General features: G+C 31.4%; 1 protein-coding gene across 17 annotated transcripts in view; it reads right to left on the reverse strand.

The window, feature by feature from the left end:
• The window catches only part of LOC148624830 (muscleblind-like protein 1), a 134068-nt gene that overhangs the window by 76350 nt on the left and 36131 nt on the right, over nucleotides 1-21587 (reverse strand). For 10 of the 17 annotated variants that reach the window (XR_015919786.1, XM_088567786.1, XM_088567794.1 and 7 more), the window contains exon 3: nucleotides 21254-21410. The exons of 5 other annotated variants lie outside the window; for them this stretch is intronic. The gene's annotated coding sequence lies outside the window, so the exon portion shown is untranslated. Of the gene's footprint in view, nucleotides 1-12734; nucleotides 12781-20524; nucleotides 20776-21253; nucleotides 21411-21587 lie in introns of those variants that run through there. 2 more of the 17 variants (XM_088567775.1, XM_088567790.1) reach the window with 2 other exon arrangements.

Genomic DNA, 21587 nt, shown 5'->3' on the forward strand with positions numbered 1-21587 from the left:
ATCCTTGGATTATATTCTAATGATTACTGTTCAAATCCAGGTTCCCTTGATTTTCCTTGTACAGAGCTCAACAACAATTCCCAAAATGCATACATCTTAAAACAATTCCATACATCTTAAAATTATGTCTATTCTATAAAACATATGGTCTTTGTAGACTCAAAATTTTGAGGAAAAAAAAAAGTTTTATCCATTTCATTGAAACTTTGGCTAAAAGAAAAAAGAAAACAGAAAATTGGGTATCACGAGAGTATTACTATTACAATGTCACACAAAGGATCTCTTAGATTTCACTTACAGATACAGACAATATTCACAATGGGCATTTTTTCATTCACTCAGTTATAAATAGTTTATCTATAAAGAAATCTTTGTGTGCGCCATTATCCGGGGAAAAAAACAAAACAGGATGTACATGTACAAAGCTGACCGATTTACATAACTTGAACATATTGCACTTTTCAATTTGATGACAGATGAAATTCAAATCTGTAGACCTTTTTCTTTGGATGCATAAAAAGATCCAGAGGATGATAGGCATAATGTCACTTAATACACACAAGAGGTCATTCAAACCATAAAAAAATAGCAATATCAGCTTTTATTATCATTCTTTAATATATACATATTCTGAACTAGCTTCCAGTAAATGTGTCTAAATGCTTTATGTTACGGTATTCTATGGAGAGAATTAGATGTATTATATAAATTTTATGGTGTTTCTGTTAGGTTTTTCTGTTAATTTTTGACCTTACAATAAAGGGGGATTGTTAAGGCCTTATAAAACTAGTTTAACCCCACTGCAGATTCCATGCACCTGTCCACTGGTCATTAATGTGTAATTGTGTTGTTAAATTACTTTTTACAGTACTTGAAAAGATCCACGCAACAATTTGACGGATTTATGACCCTTGACTGATTGATCGCTGACGGATCGATGACCGGTGATCGCAGTTTTGTCATGTAAAATGACATAAGATGTGTTTGAAATAAAATAAATGTAAAATAAAAGTATAAATTGATGTTTAAATCTATTGCATTATGTAAATAAGTGTAAAATTGACAAAGAAAACAATAAAAAACGTAAAATACAGTGACCGCTCCGTGGTCACGTGATGCTATCACCAATTTAATGGATTGCTTTGGCAGATTGATGACTGACCAGAAACTGATTGGTGATCGATGACCGATCACAATTTTTGTTGCATGGATCGGTTCAGGTACTGTAGTTTGATTTGAAGTATTGTCATCGTTCAGTTTCTGTGGATTTTATAACTTTGTAGTCGGGACCTTCCAGAGCTTACTTAAATGTGTGTTTATACTTATTGAAGACCTTTTGGTGATCTCTGAAAGTATTAACTATTTTATATCTATTTTTTATATCTATTTTATAAGTTAGTGCATTTGTTATGTTTCACCATAAACATATCCATTTTTTTCTAATATTTCTGACAAAACATCTATAAAAGATATTCAAGCATTTGTGAATCTTTTAAAATTGCAAAATATTTATCTAAACCTAGCACATATTTCTAAGCTGGCACTATGAACTTTTTCAAAAACTAACCTGCAAAAACTCAAGAAAGATGAAGAAAGTTCTGATGAGTAAATTGGCACTATAAGACAGGAAAAACTAAGGTAAGCAAGAGAGAAGTGAGTATTTATTATTCAGCTTACTTTCCCTGGTTCTATTAGGTTTGTAATCCTCCAATCAAGTTCTAATTAAGCCAGCTATTTCAACCCTGCCTAAACATAATGCTTTTAATTTGTTCCTTGTGTAAGATATGTATCTACCAAATGTCCATTAAGAACATATGTTTTTGATCTTTATCAATGGTAAGAGAAGGTATGGAAAGATTGTGAATAAACTCCTACTCATCCTTGGAAAAAAAGTCGGGTCAAATCAACATTGAGGTGTGGCTTAATGTAGGACAATTTAAAAGATCAAATTTTTGGGCGAATTCCTTTTTTCTCTTAGTGATAAATATTTCCAGAATTTTTCTTTTCTAAAAAAAAATACAGTCTATCCAGTAAAAATATCATTAAGAATGACCTTTTAAATGCTGTTCACTATTTTTGACCCACTAATTAAGAAATACAGGTTCAAACTTAAATTAACATTCATTACATACAGTTAAGAACCAAATTAAGGTCAATTTTCACTACTGTGTTCCCAATAAGAGTTTCCATTAATGTCAAACATTTAAAATTATGTTAGACAGAGCTGATTACAACCATAAGCACAATAATCTTTATCATAGTATAGTAAATCATTAAAAAAATAAAAACACAAAATTGTCCAACTACAAAATCCTCCAAATATAGAACCTTATTAATTTAGAAAATAAGTCAACTGGGAGCTACTTCCCATCTACTATCATTGACTTACCCCTATGGCAAAACTAAACCACATTTTCATCCAATGAAATGTACCATTTACCCCTTCCCATCAATAAAGAGAATTTGATTAACATTAAGTAATCTTTTTTTTTTTTTTAAGAATAAAAGCAATTAACCAAGTTTAACTTGGCCATGATCGTAATGTTTCAAGGGTCTGCCTGAGTACAGTTTCAAAATAGCCTTAGAAATAAGAGTCCAAAATCTTTATCCATCTAATAGGCAAAGTTTCAAAGTATAAAAAAAAAATTAAAAATGACTACAACAAAGATAGACCATATCAGTAATTAGAAAAGCCTTTACAACTTTTATTATTCATGTGACTTGTGTAGGAGAATAGAGGGCACTAGAATTTATTTATAGTAACAAAAAAATTACAATGACCTTAGCCTTGACACAGAGACTAAACACAAAATGAACAAAATGTTGTGTAATCTCAATTCATTTTAAATAGCTGTCTTTGTAAGAATCATGCAAAATCTGAAAAATGTGATACACCCCAAAAAAGGCTACATACTTTTATTTTTGTAATTAAGTTGTTTTATGGGTCTATATTATGAAATGTGTAATTATTCATTCAAATCTGCCTGCTCTTAGGAGATAATCAACATTGAAAATCCAGTAGATTCTATAGTATTTGAGCGTCATTTACAGAGTTATCTCCCTTAATTTTGAAATCTATAGTGCAGTCTATACAATGTGTATCTCCTAAGAGAACAGGTTATATAAAAAACCAAATGTTACTTTCTGTTTACTATGACATTTCAAACAAAATATCAAAAATAAAAATATGTAGGCTTTTAACCCATGAATCACATTTTGCATGATCCTTAGCTGGAGTGCTACTTAATTACTTTAAACATATCTCAGTAAATGTGAATTTAAGATATTCTGATCATATGAGACAAAACCTAATAAATGCCATTGTTTCATCATTTAGTTTTCAGATGCAATATTGTTATCAGTGTATTAAAGGAAAATGTCAACTCTGAATTCACATATATTAAACCAATCTAAATTCTAAATGTCTAAATTCTAATTAAAGTTTAATTTAGGTGCATTCTACTTGGCCAACAGAAAAATGTCTAATTATAGACAATTTTAATTGCATTTAAATATTGATTTATGCAACAGCTGCTTTTCACATTAAAATTTCACTTACCTACCTTGAAATTTACAGAAAATTTTAAAAATCGATATTAGAATATCAGTTAGCAACTCTAAATGAGGATGTACTTCCTTTTACAGGAAATTTGGTATCAGTATACAAAACAGGTTTCCTGTAGATTGGCAACCTAAATGGCTTCACTTGTGTCAAAATTTTCATTTCAATATTTAAACAAGTACTGATAACATATAAAAAAAACTATCTCAAGGTTGAAATTGAAACTTTGTAATGAAATTTAATATTATAGACAGGTGAATCTAGACAACTGAAATAATAAGCAGAGGATAAAAAATATGTCATATAAAAAAAATTGAAACTTCCTTAAATGGATAAAATCAGTACAAAAAATCAGATCAGTATCATATCTAAATTTCCTTCATATTAAAGAGTTCCATTAGACATTATCAAAAGAAGGCTAGATCCCAGGGCTGGAGACATTCATAGCCCAGATCAGTCTGAGATAAATAATATAAACAATAGAAAGAGAGAAAAAGTTCTATTAAAACTATTTTTTTTTTATTGACCTTACTATTTCAGATAGATAAATTCTCACTATCTCATGCTCAACAGTTAAAACATCTGCTAAAGCATAAATCCTTCACCTTGACCTTTGACCTATCACCATAATTGTGGGTGTCATTATAAAATCAGATAAGGAGATCTACTTTATTGGGCGTCTTCTTTCAACCCACTGTCCAAAAAGAGTAATCATCAAAATACAGCACATTTAAGTATTCTTGTCAGTTGGACTTTCAGGAAGCTATGACCTAATTGTGTCAACTGAATGCAAACTATGAACCTGAACAATAATGAGTTACACAGGTAAAGAAAGGAAATATCATTTCAAAGGGCATTCGTTTAGACAGTTTTTGAATAGCCTACCCCACATTTTTATTTCTCTATGCATTTTAAAAATTGATTTTTCAATGGTCTATCAATTTTCAACTGAAAATGGCGACAGAAAAAAGGATGCTCATGTGATTTAAATCTCTAGTACTATTTAATCAAAATTTTATAGATTTCATAATGGCATAATTTTGTATAACATTTGAATATATCTTCATAAACATGGCTATGTCAAAGCTTGAAGGCAATATGAACTGAATCTAAACAAGTTAGCAAAACTCTACGGATCTGTGTGAAGAACAGTGAGAGACACAATCAGCCCATATTCCTTTCTCAATAGTAAACATTGCAGAAATATGTACATCTTATAAAATATTAATACTGAGATTCATATTTGTCAAATAGTAAAATATTGTTTAAAAAAAATTCATAAATGAGATTCCTAAACTTTGTGAATTTAAGTTAACAGTGCTTGCCTGAATAAAATTTTACTTCAATTCAGCAGAATAGAGGAAAAAATCCCAGCATGGTCAATCAAGGGCTTCCCAAAATTCTTAATGTTTATGTTTTTGTGGTTTTACTCTAACAGTGCACCTGGTCCATGCTCCTAGTTTTTAGTGGAGTCCTAGTTGCTGATTTGCTTTTGCTACTTTGTATGTTTGATTTTAGTTACTTTATGTTCTTTGTTGTGTATGTCTGTTTTCCATGTCTGTCATTGTCCCTGGATTACATTCTTTTGATTTCCGCTAGAATCTTTGCTCCCTTGATTACTCTTACATCAAAATAATAACTATCAAAATAACCTCTAGCAAAACTATTTCCACTTTAAAAAATAAAAACAACAACATTAAATTGTAAATTTTAACCATATATCCTTTGAAGTTGCAAAATAAAAACCTGAAACAAACACTTTTAAGGAAAAACTACATAAATCTCAATATCATCACATTGTTTACTTTTTAATGAGGGTGTTGTATATTTAATGTCATTTGAAATGAATAGCGTGGGTAGAAAAGTTTGTCATAAACGGCAGCTACTTACAACCACTTGTGACATTTATAATTCATATTTCATAATATGGAAATTATCCTATAATTTTACTGCACCAAAAATTTTTTTAAAAACATTAAAATGATGCCTACCAAAATTTAACGAGGATCACCCATTATGTATAGAGGTATAGAGTTTGATAAAATTGATATGCAGACAATGTTTTCATTTTATAGAAAATATATCTATAAAATTTGTTCTTCACTCTGTCATGCTAGTTTTTCTCTCAGTAAAATTACCATCTACCTGGGAACAAATAATTCAGCTATGTTTTTTTACTTTTCCACAAAAAAAGAACTTTGCAGGGAACAACATTTGTTATAGTGGTTTTTTTCCCCATTACTTGGAGATTAGTAAACAGGTACAGAAACCTTGTACTGAAAATCGTAAGTAAGTCTATGCACTTAGACCTTGATTACAGGTATACATTTAGCTTAGAATAGCTTGAGTAAGTGCTGAAAAAAACATACGTCAAAGACAAGATGCCATTGTGGCAGCAAATACCAAACAATTTGTAGAATACTTTTACATACTTGGTCAGGTAACTTGATTCAATTTTAGAACCCTCATTCAAAACATTAACTTTATTCTAAATAATCTGAAATTTTTTACTACTTCCACCCCCTTTGATTTATCAACAGCATGCTGATAGAATTCTAACAAGTACTATCTTTAAAAAAAAACCAAAAGTAGCCGAACAGTTAATTTGTTCTTTTTACTTATAATTTTCTGCATTACATTCAGGATATACCACATGGCATGCAATTTCAATTTCAGATAGAGTTTTGTCGAACCCCACTAATTTACCAGCCAATCAGGAAACAGAATTTCGACCTAGTGACTTGCGTTTCCATGGAAGAGCGTCTTAAAGGTCAAAGGGTAAAAAGTGAAACTATAACGACTGCGTCAGAAAATATCTCAGGAATAAAGCATATCAACATGAAGCTGTTACAACATCAACAGTCCTTGTAACATCTTAATCTTTAAATCAAATGTATGGTCACATCTCAGCATTTACCTGGACTGGCAAAGGACAAATGTACCATGATAAAGCTGGCCATGATCATGAAGAGAGTGCAACACACTGTTGCTTTAGTTCAGACATGTAAGGTCAAATCATCAATTCAAGATGAATTACTTAGGGGCTAAACAAAGATCTCTAAGTCACAAGACTATGACCAGGGATGAGAAATAAAGAACAACAGTAAAACAAATGTAAATAAGTAAATAAGTAAATAAAATGAAAATCTAAATGGTGAAATCCAGTCTTGTAACAGCAGGAATTTACAGAAACATCACATCCCTACATAAAGGAGCCAAAAATAATATTATTTTGCTACAATTAGTGCAGAAAATAGTTGAAAAGAATTTCAAAGATCTATTCACTTCAACCCAAAGATGGAAAGAGCTTGTTTTATTATACCACAAATACTTTTTCTGTCTATGTATGCATGCGACCTTTCCCAATTTTGGAACCCTATTAGATTAAGCAGTTGTAGTAGCAGATGATGTTCCAATTAAAAAATTATACCATCTATTCAGAAACAATATAAACCAACTGTATACAGCTTTTACTCAATCATACAGTCAGGCTAATGACCTGAAAGATAGTCCCTTCAATAAAAAAATGTCAAAAATTTATTCTAGTCATGTTTTTCTCTGTATTTGATTGAAAAGGACACGAATCAAAGCAGCCATCTGTTGTCACATGTATACAAGTTTAAATTCATACTGTCAAGATATTTTCCGCTTTTGTAGGTACTTTTAAACAAATTTTCTTTACATTGTATGCCTAAAGAGGTCTCAATAACATTTAGAATGCAAGATTTTAAAGTGCCGATTTGCATTTCAAATCCTCCTTTCCGTTAAGCATACAAAGAAATGCAAATAAGTCCCAAAGAATTCATATCACTAACTGTATATTTTAAATCATGGGTTTAGCATGACCAGACAAAGCAGGGACAAAATGATGGATCATATAATCAACCTGAACTTGCCTTTACTTATTCAGTTCCTTTGTGTGTGTTTTCCTGCAATGCCTAACTCATTAAAGTGATTGAAAATGTTTTTGGAATAGAAATCAATCAAAACTAACTACTTGAATAGGCCTTGGTTTATGAAGGCCATACTACCACATAACACTTGTTTTAAGACAGTACAAGTCAATAAAATGGAAACTTCAGGGACATTATCCATTAAAAACCATAAAAAAAAATACAATTCCTTCATTTAGATTTTTATATTCATTCCACCATTATACAAATTCCAAAATCCATTCCAATATTCTAGCCCATGTACTACTGCTGCAAAATTGATATGTTGTCAGTCACTGTCAACATTTATTGCAATACAAAAATAATATATCTATGAAAATGCAAACATATGGCTTTTTGTTGTCTACTGCTGGTTATATTTTTTGCAGTTTTATCATCTTTATTTAAAATTTATTAGTCCCAGTTTAGTATTGCACAAAAGCTGTCGATTGGTTTTACATTTACAATGATTTATTTGGCAACACCCAAAATATTTGTAGACTGATTCATTTTTTTTTGGTTATTACTTAAGTCATGTTCTAACCTCATCTATCAGACATAGTTCTATTATTCAAATCTTTACTTTTTTTCTGTTTTAATTGTAGAGGGATGTGGGAGCTATCTTTATTTGTTTCTTATACAAAAAGAATTGTTATTATTACTATTACTTAAAACTGTAATCAAGTGATATTTTGGTGATCTCTATTTTTTCAAACAGGACAGGGTATATGAAATTATTATATAGACAGCAGTGTTTCATCGAATGTTCCCAGTGTAATCAATTTTGATATTCACACTGTGAAATAAATTCAGTAATCTTACTCTCCCGCTAAAACATAACAAAACGAATATTAATCTGACATTCAAAAAATTCAAAATTTGTGTCGAAAAAAGCAATAAATAATGGATGAAATCTATATAATAAATAGGATCAATTGGTTATCGTGAATAACCAAAATATGTTCACATGTGCTAAGAACATATAAAGATTTAACTTTATCAAGTGCTGCACGCTCTTTAGATCTAGGTGTTCTTCAGCACTCATGAATTGTGAATAACCAAAATATGTTCACTCGTGCTAAGAACATATAAAGTTTTAACTTGTGCAAAGAACAATCTAGGCATTCTTTGGCACTCCTGATAATATTTTTGTTATTCATTCTTTCCAACTAATTATCCTATCATTAATCATAATTGTTCATGTTTTCATCAATGGAAAACCACGAGTTCAAATTAGTGGTAATTAGAGGACAGAAACCTCCAACTGCTGTTCTAGAACCTATCAAATATTATTTAGGTCCAGGACTTCTGATTTACTTTTAGTTTATTTGGTCTGAAACTTCTGAAAAGTCCAAGACCTTCAACCTTTAAATGATAATTTGGAGGCCTGAAAAGCTAGCATATTAGGATCCTGCTAATCATAACAAGTACCGGTATAACTAGATAAAAAAAACCATAACAAACATGCAATATATTAGGTTGGTCATAAAGTATATAGACAGCCAGACAGAAAGTCATGAAATATATATGTATAGAGACAACAGTTAACAAAATGAACAGACAGACAGACATTAAGAAGAACAAAGGTTGATTGGTCATAAAGTATATAGACAGCCAGACAGAAAGTCATGAAATATATATGTATAGAGACAACAGTTAACAAAATGAACAGACAGACAGGCATTAAAAAGAACAAAGGTTGATTGGTCATAAAGTATACAGACAGCCAGACAGAAAGTCATGAAATATATATATATATATATATAGAGACAACAGTTAACAAAATGAACAGACAGACAGACATTAAGAAGAACAAAGGTTGATAAGCCCATCAAATGCTTCCCAATTTGTCTACTTTATCTGATAAACACATAAGTTTTATCATAAACATTGAGACCTTCATAACAATTGGTTTCAGATTGATTTTCCAAAGAAAATGAAATTTTATGCAACTCAACTTCTCTACTATGAAATTCTTTTCAAAGAATGTTTTTTTCTGCCAGCATTCTCATAAAGGCATTGACCGAAATAAAGAAGGAAATATACTCAAAATTTATACCCTTTCTCAGTAGGTAAATACATCTGATAATGCCTTAAAAACATAATCTTGTAAGACTTCAATAGAACTCTACAATTAAAATGCAGACACTTGCGTCCTTACAAAATAAACCTTCATTCTTTATCTATTTTAATACTACTCCACGTCTGGCAAATACATTTTGAAATGGATCCAGTTTACTACCAAATACACACACTGATTACTGATATACAAACTTGCACTTTCCATATCCATGGACCAAGATATTTTATCACTGTGCCCATGCTTACAAATGAAGGATGTACTTTAAATAAAAGTGGTGAAGGAAAACCATTTTAATGGTTTTCAATTTCTGTTTAAGATTGGTATAAAGGCGGTTTTGTTTACTTTTGACATGTGCTGCATTAATGTATTGGAAACTTTTATATGAATATAAGTAGAAGTACTTTGGCGTTATATCAATTTTTATTCTTTTTCTACATTTGGCAACATATACTGAACTTTTGACATCAACAATATAAAATGTAATCTTCAAAAATGGAAAACAGACAATTTGAAAGATTAAAAGAATATACAGGTAAGACAATAATTTCCACATAAAGGGAAGTTTAACAATTTGAAAGATCGTGAGATAGAAAATTCTACATCAAAATAAATTAATAATTTGAAAGACCATGACCAAGTACACTTGTAAAGTAGTAATTTATGTATCCAATCAAAGCCTACTTCACATGGTTGTACATGTATAACACACCTACTTCACATGGTTGTACATGTATAACACACCTACTTCACATGGTTGTACATGTATAACACAATCTATTTCTATTATGGATAGAAGATAGGTCCACTAACTTGTACTTGTGAAAATGGCTAAACCAATTTATAGTAAATACAAACCTTACCAATAGAAATTACAAGTACTTCATCATGAAGAACTATCATGAAATAAAAACACTTGCTTTCTGTTGGTGGAATGTCTTGTTCTTGAAGACAGAAATCATATATATATATATATGTCTCCTAAGCAAATTTGATTTCTAATCAGCGAGAAAAATGTCATTAACAATGTAAAAATCTATTTGGAATTTTTTTAATTGGGAGTGAGTGTACTTAATATAGAGTAACAAGTATTGATTCAATCAGTGAAAGATTCTGATACAGGAGGGCCTGAATTATTTATCAAGTCCAATGTCATTACTTATCCATAATACAGTAATGATTTTCTGTGTTAATGGAATGATTTTAACTTGTCTTAGAAGGAACAACTATAGCAGGAAATCCCAGGTTTTGAAAATGTAGATCCCTGATCAACCAGGATATTCAAATTAAGAAGTGTCAGTGATTTCCCGTTAAAGGTTTCAGAGCTGGTAACGATTCCTGGTTTACAAGGCATGTGGGGTTTTGAGATCTATATTTAGAATAGATTTCAAGGAAGTGACATTGTATGAGAATTAACTACCTAATCTAGAATACAATATGCTACAATCAATTTAAAAAAAAAAAAAAACATAGGATATCTTTGGGGTATTTCGTAAAATAAAATTGCTAAGTACTGTAAATGTGAAAATTTGGCAGTAGTTTTATTTTGGTTTACTTGGCGACTCTCTTGAAAGTGCCAAAATTAAAAACACTAAAGTGTAATGTTTTCAAAGCTTAAGGAGCTAATTAACATTGGTGTACGGGTTGGTGTGGATGAAAACAAGATTAATATCGTATTATGTGTCTGCATAGCAATTAAATTGACCCTTGGTTTTACAAAGGTAAAATGTACTAATGAATATGTGTAGTTTAGATTCTTTTTAGGATAAGAAAGGATATTTTGGTTCAATCGTGAAGATTATGCAGAAATAAAACACTTATTCTGAAGACATCAAAATTAAACACTAAAAAATTAAACATTTTGACAGAAAACAGCCAAAATAACAAGATGCCAAAATATCGCAACTTACATTACAAGAGCCCCGTGTAGGTCCGGGTGTTGAAGAATAGGCCTGCAGCAGCGTTAAGCTTGTTGTAAAAGGCGACTAAATAGTACTCAGAAACCTAGCCGGAGGCTAGGGCGCTCTGCCCACAGAGCAACTGGGATGTGTGCCCCAGGTGGTGGAATGGGGTACCCCTGGTGTGTTACATGCTGGGGTTGACAGGCTATAATACGGAAAACCTGTCCGCAAACCATAGTGGTGCACCGTGTTGGGAAAGATGCCACGTTCCTCGCACGTTAAAGAACCCTACTGTGGTATTCTCCCGGAGTAGTAACCATAGGGCTCCGCCACAGGAGGTTAAATTGCCCGGCCCTACCCACCTCTCCCTATTTCCAGTGGCAATCAAAATCTATCGACCCCATTGTCCTTGTGTCCCATCCCTTTTTCATTTCACCATCATTTCATGTTCATTTTATCATCAATTTCATGTTCATCATCTGAATATAGCTGAAATATTGTTGCTCGGACGTTAAACCCCAACAAACAAACAAACATTACAAGAAGTTTTAAAATCTTGAATTATTATAAGCTTACTTTTCTCACAATATTAAAATGTTGTACCTAATACATTGTTGTGATATTTAATTCTTCATATACAGAGGAAAATGTCTATTAGACTTTCCAAGCCATCAAAAAACAAAACTGTTGAAAGATTTTCAAAAAGATTAAAATAAAACTAAGAGCATGATAAGTTTGTTTCATAAAAATAAAAGGTGAAATTACAACCCTCCCTTGCAAGCTATACCCCCAGCTCCACAAACTCACTTTTCTAATTATAGCTTTCGGTAACTCCTCTGTATTTACATGCATACCATGTCTTTATCTGTTTTCTTTCAGCAAAGCTTTCATTTTTGCACTGACACTGACAGAAATAGAAATGGAACTGATAATCTGCACTTATCACTACAGAAAACTGCCATTAGGCCGAGAGATCATATCATAAGCTATATATGTTGTTCCATCAGATTTCTGCAATAGCATTCTAAGAATCCTTTCAACAACACACTATGTCTTTGTACAGGATAGCACCATTCAGTACAAGTTCTTGAACTGAAGGTTTCAAAATACAAGAGGCTCCAAGGAACCTAATATATTCCTTTACATGGACAACAAATCAATTATTCTAGTTTAATTTCAGTGTACCCAAATTGATTCCCCAGAAATTTTGTACCCGCTTCAAATTTTAACTAAATCAACATTATAATTACTTTACTTACTTGGCTAATCAAATAATTGATGAGTTCTTATCACTCTTAAAAGAAGAGTATAAAAAAGTTCAAAGTCATTACTCAAAACTGATTAAATATGAAATCAATCTTGTGCACTGTGATTACATAACAGAAATATGCAATATGAAAAGAAGCCAAATTGCCAATCCTCGCATTAGTTGAATAACAGCCCACAGGACAAGTTCTTAGATTTCCACTTCATTTAAGCCACAAAACACTGCACAAACTGTTACCATTATAACTTCATATTGGTAAAAGCATTTCTTCTTGTTGTCTAGACACCCAACTGCTATAGAAACTGTTTCTAAATTATTCCCAAATGTCATCTACAATTACTGATGAATAATTTAACAAGAATCATTGTCACCAGCTAAACTTGAAATGTGTCTATGCTTTTTTATGTGGAAAAACAATTAAATCCATCAAATCTATTGAAACTTCTCTGATTAACCAAGGGATTAAGTGACTCGGTTTTTGTAACACACAATCATCATGTTAAAAGGTCTATATGATCAGTATTATCTTTTAGTGTATTTGTTTCAGAATCGAACGAATTTCGTTGTAATGTTATCTTGCCATCACAACATTGACTTTTTAAATCCGATCCTATTTCATTTCTTTTTTCTCACTTGTTAGTGTAGTTCTGGTAGTTTTTAAAGGTTAATGAACAAAAAATACCAACCAAGCAATTTTTAGTATTCAACACTTCAAAGGAAATGAGTTTATTATTTCGAACAAGGATATATCACACCGTAAAATATACAGTAATAACAAATCATTTAATTCTACTAGGTCAACCTTAAACTGTTTCATTTCATAGAACTCCAGATTTATCAGACAAGTTGTCAGCCAATTTAATACATGGCTTACCTGCACCATAGCCAATAATACATGTACCAAAAAAATAAGGAGTCCACCAGTAGTAATCTGATCAAATTGACAAAGTTCAAGCCACTATACATCGAAGTATACGAAAGCAGAAAAGTGTTCAATATAAGACATTTGACTAAATAATCTGACCATTATGACTGTAGACAAATTGAATGATTCTCAATCAAATCAGAGTTTACAGAATTAGTACAAATCAAAACAAGATCTTAGCCGTTAGGACTTCATGTAATAGGTCAAATTGAGAGGCGGAAACGTCTGGAACTAGGCCTGACAAGAGCTTGCAATATCATTATAGATTTATCAAGTAGACACAATAGTAAGTATACAAGTAGAGAAAATTAGACAGTTTTATTTAACAAGAACAAAAGAAACTTCCCACTATTTACTCGTATAAAAGTGCTTAGTTTGGTCATTAAGGTTTGAAATGTAGACAAAATTATGAAGAACTGTAACAACAACACAAAGGTTCTAAATATTACTAGAACACCTTTAACAATTCAAAAACAAGTAATCTGCAAGCCAGTGCCACTAGTGATACCCTTACATCCTAACTTTAGTTTGTGGTTAAAATATAAACCAAGTCATCAAACAGAAATTTGCAGAACTTTGCCAAAGTCTGAAACAAATTCCCATGATTGAGCAAGCCCATATAAAGCTTGTTTAAAAATATCAACAGGCTGTGAGAAGAGAAAACTGCTATGAGATGGATCAGCATATTATTCTCAAACAGAGCACATAACTTAAAAGTAATGGCTAAAGGTACTAACCCCTTATGACTAGAACTTATAGCACAATAATGCAATATCATCCACATAAAGCTTATGGTGCACTTATATATTAACAATCAAGACTTATAGATCAAGGGAAACTGCTAAAGTTAAACCAGCCTTATCAACATTCAAAAGAACATATTCATTCATTGATCATAGGAAGAATTACAAAGATGTGGTTAAAACAAAGCTTAAAATAACATCTGACGTATTAAACAATTCTGTCTCCATTTTCCATAAGAAGATATAACAACAGGATAAACAGGCCAAATAAATTGGCGGAAATGTCTGAAACATTGCCTTTTCGTAGATCTAACAGCTTCCCAAAACATCTGAATCAATCAGCAGTAGACTCAATAATAGAAATATGCTGATTTTCTAGACAGTTTTTACTTTTATCCCAAATAACAATTTTTATCGGTTTGTAATTGCTTCACGGAGTGCTGAGAGAGACAACAGACAACTTCAATTACATTTCTGCAGGAGTCACAGTGAGGATTCTCAATTTGTAAGTAGCTTTGTACAAGGGTAATGTTGTCGATTGCTGAATTAAACAGAAGAAAAACATTTGTAGAAGACTTGTATAAGCCTTGATTTTTTCTGATATTAGCATTGTAATATAGTCATGAAAATAAACATTACAGCTGGAGTTACACAGGATAAAGGAAAGACAACACTCATATGGCTAATTATTCTCAGCTGTGTGTTAATTTACTTCCTGGTGTAATGGCAGGTCAAGAAAAGAAAAAACAGATCATAGCAAAGTTGTTATGTAGCTAGGTAGTACTTTACCATAACATTATTCTATCTGGTGCAAATAAAAAAAAGATAGAAGATATACATGATATAGACAAAATGATTATCAAATTCATCTGAAGAAAAGGGTTAAGGACACAGTTTTTAAGTGGCTAAAATTTTGTTATTAACGTCATACGATGAACTAATGAGCAGGTTTTTTACTCATTTCAAGACAGAAAATGCAATACATTGCAAAAAAAAATCAAAAACTCTAGAAAGACTGGAGTAATCTTCAGTAATACCTTGCAACAAAGACTAAAAAAAGCCAGCAACTCAAAGCTACCTCAACTCTGGTTCAACACCTGAACAATTGAACTACTTCAGAATTAGCACACATCTTATTAAAACCACAGTACCTCAGTAAATGCCAGTGTTAAGGCAATTTTAACAGGGTTTGCCCAACAGAATCAAGTATTTATTTAGACAAGCATTTTGGCACCTAACAAACAGAATATAAAAGCCCTGTATATTTTTATAAAAGGAGTATGCATACAAACTACAACAGCTTTTCTAATTAAAACAAAATATCAAAGCTCTTGTTTTACAGGGAAGGTGTTGTTTCTTCTCTCTTAGATTAATGTTTTGTCTTTCAAATGAGCAGAAAAACTGCAACTGAAGAATTCAGTCAAATTTCTTATTTTATGTTTTTTCTAACAGAGCAACATGAAGATTGGTATCACTTTCACAGCAACTGCCAAAAACTAACAAGAAAATTTACATTTTTCTGGTTACGTGCATAGTTCTCTAAGACCACTAAGGCAAAAAAAAAAGTGATACTGTGTTTGCAAGCAAACACAAAAAGTCACCAAAACCTGAAAATAGTCAAATTCTACTAAATTATGAAGTCCCCATTTAATATATAAAGTCATGTTTACCCTAGATATCAATTTTCATCAAAATCGAACTTAGTTTTAAATCGCTGATTTTGGCAGCCAATTTGGAAAAATGGCGGCTTTCTGACAAAATCTGAAACAACTATTGAATTAAGAAAGTTATGTTTATCCTAGGTATTAACTTTCATCAAAATTGAACAGTGTTGAAATTTTGAAGATTTTTACTGCCATTATGAAAAGAATGGCGGCTATCTATAAAAATCTTTTTAGATCTGTGATGGCAGCAGCTCTCGAACTGCTATTTGGATTATTTTCATTCAACCGAAAAGTTTTTAATTTTATAAAATGTTTTCTAATTTTTTGGGGTTTTGTTTAGAGGCCATTTTTTCAAATTTTGTAAATTGTATGCACACCCCCTGAGCATGCTTGATTTTGAAGTCAAGTTTGATATGAATCGAATAAACGGTCTCTGAGTAATCATTCTGACATCTTTATGCTGAGAATAAGAAAAAGTAAAAACAATAAGTCACAAAACTTCATTTTGGTGACTTAATATGTCTTGTTTCCAGCTACTAGCAAAAAAAAAATATAAAGGGCAGGTAGGTAGGAAATTTATATTATTTTTCAAAAACACTTTACATTAAGTTAATAGGGAAACTTTAACAGTATCTGAGCAAAGATGGCAATCAAATGTTTATGGTAGGCAGAAAAAAACAAGGATAGGTAAAGTAGCAGGAAACAGATATAGGTTTTTTTTATCTAATGAAATGGAATTTTGTTTATGTCATGCTGTATTATTCAACAGAAGCGAAAAAAAAATTCCAAAATGAGCATTAAGAAAGTTCAAAGTTGTCACTGAACTTTAAAAACCTTTTCTTTTTTAATTTGGGTTAAGTTACCTCCTCTCAATTTGATCATTTTGAACCAAAACTGAAATATGTTTGTATCCACACAGCATTTGTAATAGCCTTGTAAATTTTGAAAAAGAAAGTAAATTGAAGGACACACGTTCTTGTAACTGACAAAGTTAAAATAGAAGACGATAAATAAATATGAACATAAATATTCAGCCCTGTTAATTTTAAATTCAATAACTAGGATCTGCGCCTCAAGTTCCATAGGTTACCCCCTGCTTTGGGCCTATCAAAAACACTGTTTTCATATTCAGTGTATAGCATTTGCATAAATTAAACTTGACCTTGCATTTCCGTTAGAATTTGAATCATATTTATGGAGATTGAAACAAACCTGTTTACCATAGCAGGTAATGCATGGTTGCACATTTCGCATTTATGGTTATAAAGTGAATTTATGGTACCGGATATACATTTATGGAAAACTGTAGACATCCGAACAAACACGTTGTTAACTCCATTATTAAGCAACTTCACAATGGAAAACTATGCTACAAGTGAACCTTTGACATTTTATATTATCCGATCTATACACCACTAAAAACAGACCTGTCAATTCATCTACTGAAATTGCGGTAGCAAAATAGGATTTCAATTTTTTTATCAGGCTATCAATTTTGCATTTTGGAAGTCATGAGGGACAATCATGGCAACTGAAATTTACAAGATACTGTTTTCATGGGAGTCACATCTATATCAACTATATTGATCAGTTGGGGAAAAAGTGATCATTTTTATCATCTCAAAATGATCTGATTTCCTTTTCAATCAAAGCACCACCTGCTCACCTTGTTGGGAGATCAAAAGAAATTTTACCTGTTTAATTTAGAGCTACAATGAATTATTTGGTGTTACTTTTTGGACTTCTGATAGATCAATGAAGACTTTCTGTTAGGAAGATTTACCTGAAGAAAAAGGCTAATTAAGTCACAACTTTATTGACTTAAGACGATCTGGGAACACTGTTGCAAGGTGTCAATCTAATTCACTTTAAGTACAAGCCACATAGTTCCATGCAATCATTGATTTTGAAGTCAGAACTCAAACTGATTTTTTGAATCCCATTAATTGCATCTTTCAATTCTATTGTCTGCAAATTTGAAACATTAAGATAAAAAATGGCATGAAAGATAATCTTCTTCATGAAATATAATTTTACCCAGGTAATGACCTTAAAAGGTAGTGAGAAACAGTTCAATTAGGAACAAAAACGGGTATTTTACCTGAACATCATCAGAAAAAACTTCCATAAGTATTAGAAAATTATACCACAAATTTGTTTCAAGCAGCATTGCAATTTGTAAATTTTGACATTTTTGAGATTTTTAATTTATCAAGAAATACTTTACAAGCTTGTGACAAACTAGATGTTGATTAAATATTTTGCATTTTACTTGATGTCAAAAAATTAAAATTTCACAGCAATACAATTCTCAATACAAGTAATAATTGCAATTATACCTCAATTACTTCATCCTGAACCTGTGTGAAAAAGGTTTTAAGAAAACATTACTAAACACTGTTAAGATCAGGAAAAAAAAAAAAAAAATTACAGATTTTTGATAAAATAAAGTTCAAAGAGTCATGTTATCTATACTTATACTTTCATCTGATATAAATTGAAGAACCCTTATCACAACACATCAAAGTCTGTAAATTTGAGAAACTATATCATTATCTACTAATCATGGGGAAAAAATAAACTGATGATATAAGAGAAACTCTTGGGTGACATCTTTAGCAATACTGGCGCCACCAATTTCAATGGCAAAATATTCCTCTAGAAACAACTGCCAAAATGAGCAGAAGAACAAAATGATGATGAATTGCAGATGATTACCACGGAAATTACTTTCTAAAATGACAATGTACACACGAGAATCTCTGAGGGATTCCTGTTTTAGTCTTAAACTTACAAAGTAATTAAAATTATGATGCTATTCTGAGATGTGAAACGTCTTTAGACCTCTGGGTAAACACTGGCGATATTTGCATTACAATTGAAGAACCAAGTTTGCCTGGCAACACAAAGACAATCAGCAGACGAAGTATGGCACATAATTTATCAGAATAAACCAAGTCTTTTGTCCCCAAGTCAACCTCCACTTATTACATAATATCAAGATGCCCAAAATGTGCACAACAGAAAATTATGCAATCATGGATTAAACAGACAAAAGGGAATCCATTAGGTATGATTGAGAGAAAATAGGGGTTATGAAAAACAGAGATTGGTTCTTTGTCATTTGAAATTGACAACTAGGCCTGCCCTTAAATTTTCAAATGAACTGCAGGAGATCATATGACACAAAAGGGTGATAACTGACAAGGTCAAGTTTATCAAATTTCCTTTCAAGACTCTCCTACATTTGAAAAGGTGCTTGTGACCATCTTAGCAACACAGTTCTTCCACAACCCAATCTTAACTGATTTTGAAGAGACCAGAAAACTTGTAAATTTACATCTACAAGTATTCATTAAAAGTAAACATCTGCTGACGAAATCTGTACTTTTTACACCTGCCGGCAATGTGCACGTCTGCAAATCTTTTATCACAAATCTAACAATGTGACTACGAAAGGCTGGGTTGTGACGTTATATCAACTCTTCTATTAAGTAACCAGTTATATTGAATGAAATTGAATAGATTTGAATTTTAATGAAGTTTTTAATGAAAGTTTGGCAACTATGCACATAGCAGACAGAAACAAAATAATTTACGAGGAAGCGCCATTTTGAAAGTTTGAATTGTATATTATTTATGGGCACATATGGCAGACTATTTACCTTGTGAGAATATTAATTTGCTCCATTAAGATAATAATGTATAAAGCTTCCTACACAAAAATTTGCCATCTCACTCCAAGTTCCTGAATTGTGCTTCAAGAATGACCATTTATAAGACAATAACAACTCATAGAAAGTAAATTTCATCATGAACCTTTATGAACAACAAGACAACAAAACTTTCCATAAAAATATTCAATTTCACCACTTTTGAATAACATCTCCCAAATGCATTGAACATTTTGGTGCTTAGCTACTTAAAAACGGCAAAAAAACTTTGAATTTTGGAATGGCATATACATGTACATGTACTAGAATGACCCAAGCACTTCCTGTCTGTTAGGCCATAAAATAGTTTTTAAATTTAATCAAGTTAGGACTGTAGAATTTGTTAGTACATTTCAATAACACATTTTAACTTCAATCAATTATATATGTCAGTGAAAGTATTATTTAGTTTAATAGAACATATGATATTTTCTGTGTTTAAAATTTTTTTTCAAAAAGTGTCGCTCTCAAAAAATTAGAAAATTCATATATTTTCCTGGGTAATGTCCACACAAATAATATGAAAATTATTATGTACAATGAAGTCAGGATGTCAGGAAGTAATCACACAACCTGAAATTTTGAGTGTGACAACGCATGACCCAACATCTTTTTTTTTTCTTAAAGATTTCAAAAAGAGATTATACTAAGGACTTAAATAGTCAAGACTGTGAGGTTTCAGAAACAAATCTGGGTTTGTTGACTTAAAAAGTGAATTAATAAAACAGTATACTTACAAATCACATAGCAATGTCACAATTTATTTTCTTGTCTTTGTTTTCACCGAACAAAAACAGGTGGAGCAAAAATAGTAAACAAACTAAATTATATAAAATAGTCTGTGAGAGTCGAAAAAATAACCATCATCAGAAATCAAAATCAGTACAAGAAAAAGATGGGAAACAGATCCAAAACAGTTTCCTAACACTATAATTAGACTACTTCAGTAACTAAATCCATTGGAATTTCCATAGATTTTTTCTTCACAACAGAAATCAAATTGAAAGAAGTATGCGCATGTACACTCCACTCAATTCTTCAACAGATCACGTGAAATTAAAACCTAAAAAATACCTGTAAGAGTATCTTAAGTAGCAGTGACATTTTGTTTTGTTCTTTTATCAATGACTTTTATCTAGGGGTACAGAAAAGCCACCCACTTCTTTTCAACATTCTTTTCACAAGAGAAACCTTAACCGCCATTTAATGACAAAAGCTGTATTCTCATCTTAAGAAAATGAACTGTGATGATTGGCAATCCTAAAAATGGACAGGAAATAAAAGTGAAAGTAAAAAAACTATAATTGACCTAAATTACTGGTCAGTATGTCTATAAATAAATACATTTAATAAGTTGACCTGAAATGGCCTTTATATCCCATGGTCAAAACACAGTCGTCTGCTATCACTAAAACTAGGTCAATATTTCTACACAGATACACAAAAATGTGATGTCTCTTTCTTACCTCGCCATGGCTGTGTACAAAATGTCCCAGAAAATAAACACAATCTCACACACGATGATAAACAGCTCTAATTGCGGCAGACCGGCTACTTTAAAAGCAAGACAGTTAAGAGTGAAAGCATGGCCAAGCACAACTATCCAGACAACACGTCAAGCAGCTAAAAATAGAATTCAAATTCTGATTGGTCACTGCCTGCAGTTCACTTATAAAAAACTATTTTTGAAAATCAATACATGTGCAGCAAGCATGGTAAAAAGTGCAGTGGTTTTATATTAAAATGTGCATTTTAATGAAAGTGGGTATAAAAAGAAAGAAGCACTGCATGTTTCATAAA

This window comes from Perna viridis, chromosome 2, assembly GCF_037379345.1.
Source record: "Perna viridis isolate PV_CMFRI_1.1 ecotype Kerala chromosome 2, ASM3737934v1, whole genome shotgun sequence".
Taxonomy (NCBI): Eukaryota; Metazoa; Mollusca; class Bivalvia; order Mytilida; family Mytilidae; genus Perna; species Perna viridis.